The sequence below is a fragment of the Chrysochloris asiatica genome, unplaced genomic scaffold, assembly GCF_000296735.1.
Source record: "Chrysochloris asiatica unplaced genomic scaffold, ChrAsi1.0 scaffold00115, whole genome shotgun sequence".
In the NCBI taxonomy this organism is placed as follows: domain Eukaryota; kingdom Metazoa; phylum Chordata; class Mammalia; order Afrosoricida; family Chrysochloridae; genus Chrysochloris; species Chrysochloris asiatica.
This window is the reverse complement of record NW_006408633.1, coordinates 4,204,837-4,214,903: the sequence shown is the minus strand read 5'-3', so window position 1 is coordinate 4,214,903 and position 10,067 is coordinate 4,204,837. Positions and strand designations below refer to the sequence as shown.

At 40.8% G+C, this 10,067-nt stretch overlaps 1 pseudogene; it reads right to left on the bottom strand.

The window, feature by feature from the left end:
- Positions 1 to 3,808: 3,808 nt before the first annotated feature.
- On the bottom strand, positions 3,809 to 6,009 carry LOC102821963 (annotated as a pseudogene).
- Between the last annotated feature and the right edge of the window lie 4,058 nt (positions 6,010 to 10,067).

Below are 10,067 nucleotides of genomic sequence, written 5' to 3'. Positions count from 1 at the left end.
CCCTGCTATGAAAAACATCCTAAAGGAAGTTCTGTGGACTGAGAACCAATAAGAACAGACAACAACCAAAGAATGACATACGTGGCAGCATCACTCGGAACTCAATCAACAAATGGAAGAGTCAAGAACAGAATAAAATTATAAGAACAGAGGACCTAGGAGGTCAGTCTATGATCAAAACAATTACAATGTGAAAGAAGGTAAACACAAAGGAACAGAGATCCAGGTGGTGAGAAGATCAGGTAGATTACAGGATAAAATAGACTGTCTTAAATGGAGGGAAGAATTAATGGAATATTAGGTAACCACAACAGTGGGGTCAGGGGGAAGGGTTTAGTTAGAGTTTGGGGGAGGGCAATAGAAGAAGGGGGAGGAAGTGGAATAACAAGATAGATAGGGGAATGCTGAGACAGGTTTACATGTTCTAAGTGGGACAGACGTAAATAGTGATGGATGTTCAACCTTGGAACAGCAGGACGCTGTGATACAGGGATCTAGGCATAGTTTGAAGAGGGGAAATAATACTAAAATGCTTGACTGTCTTTTGAATATTGGTTTCCCTTGCCTACTGTTGTTGTAAAATAGACACTTGAGTGGGATAGAAAGGGATGTTGGGAAACATGATTAGAGAAAACTTGTAAGCCTGTCTTCAGCCTATAACTGATTGGAATACCTGAAAGGGTTCTAGAACTTGCCCAGTGAAATAGGCCTCTTGCAAAGCCTTTACAGAGTATAGGACCTTAGGTGGAATCCTGAGTCTCATCCAGAACCTTATGAGGTGGGACATTCCCACTAGAAAGGACAAGCAGCCTGGAACAGCTAGAGTGACAGAAGACACATCTTCAAAGAAAGATCATCAGGAAAAACCCAAAACCAAAATGTCAGCATGACTGGCTACTACAAGAATAAGCAAGCTGTTCACCAGGAAGCCATCAAGGCAAGCAATCAAGTTCCTTCAGGACAAACTCCCCTCTAAAACTGAAACTCAACGGGAACACGTGAACAGACATGTAAACTTGCTGGCGACCACATTGGTCTACTGGTGAGTGGAAGAGGCAGAAAGGCAGCAATAAAGAAATGGGCTGAGTTCAACCACAATCCATTGATACCTGTTAAACTGGAGATGAGACAGAGAAGAGGAAGGGTCTGGTTGGTCCAAAGTGTGGTGAGACCTGAGGACACCTGAGCCTATGGACAAGCACATAGCCACAGAGGGCTAGAGCTGAGAGTGAAACATCCAGCTGATATGAAGTGAAGGGAGATGCACAAGAACACCCAAATTTGCAGATAGTACCCATTTGATCTAGCCTCGATGGCTTGATAATCAGAACTCGACTAGAGGAAGATTACTCAATCCACAATAAAAATCTTTAAAAAAAAAAAAAAATCTACAGCCTCAGACACCCTATAGAGGGTCACTTTGAATCAGAACTGACTCAGTTGCACACAAACAACACCATCATATCCCCATTACATGGTTGTTTTGTTGTTGTTGTTAAGTACCATGGAGTCAGTTCTGACTCAGAGTGACCCTGCACAGACTTTCTGAAGCTGCAAATCTTTACAGGAGGAGAAAGCCTCATCTTTCTCCCTTGGAATAACTCGTAGTTCCGAATTGCCAACCTTGAGATTAGCAGCCTGATTTGTAACCACCACACTTAAAAGGAAGAGTTCATGTCTTTTTCATGTGTCTATCATTCATTCAATCAATATTTTTTTAACTGAATGAGTGAACACATTATCTGGTTATATGATTTTCATTCATTCCTAAATGAACATTTTAATGAAGATTATATTTTGAAGTCCCAATTATTTTGAAAATCCTCAATCTATTTCTTGATCTGTTTGAATTGTTTGCCTACCCTCTAGATTTAGCTCCACCCACTTGAGGAACCATAAAACTCTTTGGGAGTAGCTGTTTATCTGCATGCCAGCTTGCTCTCTAGCTGGAGCCATGAGGGTGGTTGGGACATAGGATAGCTAGGCCTTATCTCCAGGTGTGTGTGCACAGGTAGCCCTAGGAATTTTCTTCTGGCTCTTGCCACTCGGAATTTCTCTTCCTTCCCACAATGGTTTTCATCTTGGGTGTCCACAGCCTTCTAGAACTGACTCTGGTTATAATGAAGTCTTGGTTGCTCTCTTCCTGTGTGCCCACCAGTCTAAGAGGGCAAATGATGGATTCACAGAAAACTTACTCAAACTTCTTATTGCCTCTATTCTTAAACATAAAGTTTCCAGAATAGCCTAAGTCTGACTCTCCTTTGATAAATGGCTGAACCTTAGTTCTGTCCTTTGTGAAATTAAATTTCTTACCTGTAAGTATCTCAAACATTCATCTAAGTATAGTGACATTCTCTAAACCTAAAATCAGGACATAAAGTCTGGCAACATCAAGTGTTCTTTGTGACCAAGTCTGAAGTTGGAACGGTCCTGAATATTCATTACATATGATTTGAATTCAACAATGCACTTGAAGGAGGGCATAGGAAGGAGCCTTCTTACACCTGATATTAGATGACAAGTAACAGAAAAAAAAAAAAAAAGCAAAAGCAAACAAATTTTTTAATGCCCATATCAGTTGATTGGAGTCCCTTTGTGGCAGAAATGGTTACATACTAAACTACACACCAGGTGATTCAAACCCAACCAGGCACATATTGGTAGTAAAGTCTGACAATCTGCTTCTGCAAGGTAACAGCCTTGAATACCCTATAGTGTGCACACTTGGGGTCACCATGAGCTGTAACTGACAACAACTAACAACAGCAATATTTGTATACAAGGCTTGATGGATGAGTTATTTAGATATGTGTTGTTAACCACTTAGGAATGCCTGAAAACATCCACTGTGTTAAAGTAAAATTTCCTGCCTGAAAACATCCACTGTGTTAAAGTAAAATTTCCTGAAAGTATTATTTTATAGGTCAGTTACCTGCTGTCTTATATCTCTCATTAAAATAGGAGAGGCAAAAAAGTGATATAGAACAATCATGTCCTTTGCCCTCATTACCCATGTTGTTGTTAGGGGTCATCGAGTCAGTTCCTTCTCAGAGACCAAACATACAACAGAAAGAAACACCACCTGATGGTGTGCCATCCACACAATTGTTGCTATTTTTTATACCATTATTGCAGTCACTTTCAATCTCTTTGTGAGTCTTCCTCTTTTTCACTGACCCTCTACTTTACCAAACATGATGGCCTTCTCCAGGAACTGGTTCCTCTTGATAACATGCTTAAAGTTTTGTTATCCTTGTTTCAAAGGCTCATTCTGTCTGCACCTCTTCCAAGACAGATCTGTTGCTTCTTCTGCTATAGTGCTTCTAATAGTGTGGTTTTGCTTTGGTTTCTTTTGGTGGCCTTTGTTTTTATTTTTGTTAGAAAACCCATTAGGTAAATGCTTCCTTAACCCAGAACTGAGACTGGGTAACCTCCAACATAGCTTTCATTTCATCTCCAGCCTCTTCTGAGAAGGGGATGTGAGAGGCGGGGGTGATATCAAGCAGTCCCTAAAGTGGTCCCTCCTGGGCCCTGGAGAGTTCACATCACCAGCAACCCTTCCACAGGGCACGAGAGGGTCCTCTGGACTCAAGGCTATTATCAAAGGCATTCCTGTCTGTATGGCTTCAGAATGGAACCAAGAAGGTTCTCTCACTCCTAGGCCTGTTCCTTCACTCTGGCTGAGAGCAGAGCAGGATCTAGGAGAAAGTGAGCAAGGAATAAGGAAGAAAAGATTGCATTTGAGATACCCTTTGCAGTCTGGAAAGCACCTGGATTTCTCAGGAAGGGAAGGCTGTGGAAACCCTACTCAGTTCTTCTTGGTTTAGGGAGTGTCGTATTTCCTCTTGCTGGAGTACCACAGGGAAGGGTCATGCCCCTGAAGGCTGCCAAATCTAGAAAGTGGAGTGAGAATCTCCTATCAAACTCCTGCTGAACCAGGATTCCTCTCTGTCCAAATACACTAGTAAAGTCAATCACAACAGGTCCAGGTATGTAAGAGTTGCTGAGGTGACATTGAAAACCAGTCTTAAGGGGGCGCAGGATAACTGTATGGCAGACACTGCTAGTCAGGGAAATCCAGTCCCCTTTGATATTTAGCATTTCAGAGACAATGACAAAATCTTCTTGGCGGAAAGGAATCATCAGATAATTCCATATCTAATACAGCAATTGAGCCGATATTGTAGATGTTATACTGTAAACCAGGTCTTGGTCCTCTGCAGCATATCTGTTTAGCAGTGATTTAGAGGCCAAAGGCCTGACCCCCTCTTCTGCTTGCATGCCAGCAAATGTACCCAACACCACAAATGCCAGCAACCTTATCATGCACATCCCAAAAGCCTTTCAAGAACCACCAAAAATGGAAGAGAGGTACTTTTAATATTCTTCTCCAACACCATAATTCCAAGGCATCAAGTCTTCTCTGGTCTTCCTTATTCATTGTCAAGCTTTCACATGCATATGTGAAAATCCATGATTTGGGTCATGAGTGCCTTAGTTTTCAAAGTGTCATCTTTACAGAGAGGTCTTTTGTAACAGATTTGCCCAATGCAATAATGTTGTTTGATTCCTTGACTGCTGTGATTGTACGGATCATGACAAGCTATGGACAACACTGCAGAGAAAGAGTATTCTGGAACACTTAATTGTGCTCATGAGGAACCTGTACGTAGACCAAGAGGCAATTGTTCGAAAAGAACAAGGGAACACCAAATTATTTTAAATTAAGAAAGGTGTGTGCCAGGGTTGTATTCTTTCACCATACTGATTCAATCTGTATGATGAGCAAATAATTTGAGAAGCTGGATTATATGAAGAAAGATGGAAGGAAGCTCATTAACAATTTGTTGTTGGTAAGTGCCGTTGAGTCAGTTTTTTGACCCATAGCGACCCTGTACAGGGTTTCCAAGGGTGTAAATCTTTACGGGAGTAGAAAGCCTCATCTTTCTCCCGCGGAGCGGCTGGTAGTTTCGAACCGCTGACCTTAAGGTTCACAGCCCGATTCGTAACCACTACGCTACCAGAGCTCCTTTCAATATGTGTGTGATAATGCCAATATGATATACCACTGTGCCAATTCATCTCATTGGAGTCTTCCTCTTTTTCAATGAAAAACAAGACTTGCTTGCTGAAAGCACAGAAGACTTAAAATACTTACTGATGAAGATCTAAGACCACAGCCTTCAGTATGGGTTGCATCTCAATGTAAAGAAAACAAAAATCCTCACCACTGGACCAATAAATAACATCAAGATAAATGGAGAAAAGTTTGAAGACTTCATTTTGCTCGGATCAATCATCAACACTCATGAAGCAGCAGTCAAGAAATCAAACAACGTATTGCATTAGGCAAATCTGCTGCACAAGACCTCTTTAAAGCGTTGAAGAGTAAAGATGTCAGTTTGAGGACTAAGGTGTGCTTGACCCATGCGTTGGTATTTTCAATAACCTCAGATGCGTGTGAAAGTTGGACGATGAATATCACTGTTGGACTTTGCAGAAGAATTGATGCATTTGGGTTATAATGTTAAAGGAAAATATGATAAGTACCATGGACTACCAGAAGAACAAACAAATCTGTGTTGGAAGAAGTTCAGCCAGAATGTTCCTTAGAAGCCAGGATGGCCAGACTTCATCTCTTATACTACAGATCAGTCCCTGGAGAAAGACATCATGCTTGGTAAAACAGAGGGTCATTGAAAATGAGGAAGACTCCCAATGAGATGAATTGGCACAGTGGTAGTAGCAATGGACTCAAGTGTGGCAACAATTGTGAGGTTGGCACAGGACTAGGCATTGTCTCGTTCTGTTGTGCATAAGGTTGCTATGAATTGGTACCAACTTGACGGCACGTAACAACAATAGCAATATGTCCATGAACGTTGATGGCCCATAGTTTTCTGTTTTCTAGGACCCTGCCAACCTATTCACACTATATTGCTAAATTGGCTTCACCGTAAGAATCAGCTTAGATTCATTGTGGCCAATTGCACTGTACTGAGGAGTCATTCTTAGGCTAACTCAAGGTTCTGTGAAAAATCATGTTATAATAGATTAGCAATACCTGCCATAGGTAAAACATGCACCAGAGAACTTGCCTAGAATTTGCCATCCCTGTGTTAAGAACGTGATGCATTTAACTTTCTATGAAGTATAGGAGTGTTAAGAGGGATGTGAAAGAGATAACAGTTTATTAAAAAATAAAGATTCAGACATTTGTAGTGGGATATATGTTGTTGTTGTTAGGTGCTGTCGACTCAATACTGACACAAGAGATGTGGAATATATAGATCTTGAGAAAATCATGGAGAGAGAGTATAGTAAGATGGAAGGAACATCTGATCCAAAAGAGTGAATCAGTTTGAAAGTGTGCAAGGAAATTGCTAACATTAGCTATACAAACTACCACTTTGTGAACTTAATGTTAATTTTAAATTTCAGTTAAACTTATAATGTAGGTCCAAGTTGCTCAGATGTATTTGCTATTAATATGATTTTTATTAAACTGAACAGGAAAAGGTAAAAATCATTCACTGCCCTCTCCTGCCCAGGAGGCAAACTAAAATGCTAATTAGGTCAACAAATGGGACCAATCCCCTTGGCTTTCCCTCTGCCCTCAAACAGGTATGCAGCCTGGCCCCTTCCTGACTCTTACCCCATATGAGCCAGTGTTACCCTCCATTTGAGGCTCAGAATCTGGAGAAATCAGCTCCTCTCAGTCAGCCAGCTTAATAAAATCTGAAACTCTGCTTCACCTCTCCGAGAGGCCTCAGTTTCTTCAACCACGAATCTAAAACTGCTGTGACAAACAAAATAGCAACAACTTTCCATGCTTCACATTACAGCCCTTGGCCAGTTGCTTATTTAATTATCATTTGTCTATGATGTGTGCCAAGGAGCTTGAGAAGGTGGACTTCATACAAGGTGTAGATATATCATATGCTTCTTCCCTAATACACACAGCACACTCTCAGAGTTCAACAAGTAACAAATCCCTGTAGTGATTATATAAAGACCAGCTTCTCCTAAATGGGTATGAGAAATAGCACTTAGTAAATGGGACCAGTCCCCACCAGATCCACTTGTAGAAAGATGAAGCAAGGTGGTTGTTACAGATCAAACTGTGCCTCCCAGAAATATGTGTGCTGGATCCTAACCCCTATACATGGGGTTGTAATAGGTTTTCTTTGTTATGTCAATGGAGCCATATTGGTGTAAGATGTGTTTTGAATTAATCTCTTCTGAGATATAAAAGTGGGGATTAAACAAGCAAGCACAAAGGGGAAGATACACACCACATGATCACCAAGGGATGTAGGAATAGAAGCTTTAAGAGACAAGGACCTGCCCTAGAATAGAAGCTTTAAGAGACAAGGACCTGCCCTAGAATGTCGAGAGAGAGAGAGAGAGAGAGAGAGAAACTCCCACTAGAACCATGCCCTGAATTCAGACCAGGGCTGCCAATCAGTTCATTCAGATTCAACCTCTTGCTGAAAATTTGTATTTCTACCACAAGTATTATTCAGATTACTAGAGTCTACATATGAACAAATCCCCAGGTGATTCATATGTATATATAAAATGATGAATGCGGATTCTGATTCAGTATACTTGGGGTGGAAATGCAAATTATCACATGGATAAGACGATAATGAACCAATGTAAAGCCCTGATTCGGATTTCTAGCCTCCTAAAGTGCTGTAGCGTAGTGGTTACTCGTAGAGCTGCCAGCCTCAAGGTCAGCAGTTCGAAACAGCCACGGGAGAAAGATGAGGCGTTCTGCTCCCGTGAAGATTTACAGCCTCGGAAACCTTATGCAGGGTCACTATGAGTCAGAACCGACTCCACGGTACTTTACAACAACAAAGTGCTGTGGTAGCATAGTGGTTATGAATCTGGCTGCTAACCTCAGGGTCAGTAGTTCTAAACTACCAGCTGTTCTACGGGAGAAAGATGAGGCTTTCTCCTCCTGGAAAGATTTACAGCCTCGGAAACACTGTACAGGTTCGCTATGAGTCAGAACCTACTCAATGGCACATAACAACAACAACAACAACAAAGTGCAAGAAAAAGGAGTTCTAGTAACATAGTGGATTATGAGCTGGGTTGCTAACTGCAGGGTCAGTAGTACGAATCTACCAGTTACTCTGTGGGAGAAAGAGGAGTCTTTCTATTCCCTTAAAATTCACAGCCTCGGAAACCCTGTACAGGGTCACTATGAGTCAGAGCCAACTTGGTGGCACATAGCCACCACCACCAAAATGCAAGAAAATAAATTTCTGTTAGTTAAGGCTACCTACCTACTCATGATATAAAGGAGCTCTGGTAGTGTAGTGGTTACGAATTGGGCTGCCAACCTTAAGGTCAGCAGTTTAAAACTACCAGCTGTTCCGTGGGGAAGAAGATGAAGCTTTATACTCTTCAACAGATTTACAGTGTTGGAAATCCTGTGCAGGGTCACTATGAGTCGGAATCGACTCCACAGCACATCACAACTACGACGACTCATGATATTAGTTATATCAGCACGAGATAACTAAGACAGGGGTCTAGTAAAAGGATATTCTTAACGCTGTCAAATGTATATTAAAGCACAATGGTATAATAAAAACAACAAAAACAAAAACAGAGTTAGTGTCAGGTCTGCTGCTGTGCCTCTAGTTAAATGTGAACACTATTTAAGACAGTTTCCTCACCAACAAATAAGGGCATGACAACCTCCAATTATAAACCAATTCATTCCTGCTTTGACAGTTCAAAAACACAAGGCTACATGAATTGAATCCTGATTTTTTGTACACACAATACTACTTCCTATCATAAAAATGACAGAATTGATTATAAAGAGTAGAACACAAAAAAACCCCAAATATATTTACAAATATTGAAGTATGTAAAACCACACACACCATAAAAACTATGCAGCAAATGTTCCTTTTGGGATCTATTTCTGCCTGAGAGACCCATTGAAGCATATCAAATATTTGCTTCATAAATAAATTAATGAAGACAGCTTTTTCCAATAAGTCTCCCTATTCCATACTAGATTGAAAATTTGAGTCATCTGTCTCACAAACAATCCCTGACAATTTGATGTGTCTGGATGCCTCTGAAAGTCTTGGAATGGTGAATGCTTGTACAGTGCTGCCTTGCTAGTCTATATCAGAAAAGAATTTGTTACTGAGCTCCTTCCACTCTGCCTGTGGCAGGCCTTTTAACAAGCAGCTTGCTCATTGTTGCCAAGCTAAATGTAAAGTAATTGGCACTCAGTTCTAATCATTCAGTAGTGTTAAATGTTAGCTTCGGCCACAATGGTGGAGTTTTCATTTTCAATAATAAAGGCCATTAACGTGCGGGTCAATTGTCAAGCCATTTCCTAAAATGAGGTGGCGATAGAGGCACGAAGTGATTGGCTTACAAGGTTTCAAGAGGGAGTTTAGTTTAAAAGTATTGGAGGTTGGATAGAGTCCCTACTGAATAGTTTTCATCTTGACTAGAGGGGTCTGGTAAAAAGAGATGGGGATAAGATTCTTATGATTCAATAGTGAGTAATTGTTATCCTGACTAATTGCGACTGTCACAATTGTAAAGGTAGATGTTTGTAACAAAAACAAAGGAGTAGTTAATCTTTCAGTCCATAAACAGGACCCTAGAACCATCACAGTAGAAGCGCACAAGCAGAATGTGAGGCCTTATCCAGACAAGCAGCGACAGCAGAGATGGAGGCAAAGATGGGGACATGGAGAGAGGGAGCAGCTGAGGACTCTAGATTCATGGGAAAAGAGGGACTGAGAGCTGGTGGCCAGGAGGCAGACTTGCGGAATGTGCCCTTTGAAGATGTAAATTATTATATATGCCTGAGTGTTTATAAAAAAAATAAAGAGAGAGATAAGTGAATAGAGAGAAATACTGTTAAATGATATTACATGGAGGACATTATAATCATTGTAATGAAACAAAGCATATGATTTGTTGAATGTAAAATGATGATCTGCCCCGTAAACGTTCACTCAATTCATAATAAAAACTTACAAACAAAAAACAGTCAAACCATTTCAAATCATGGG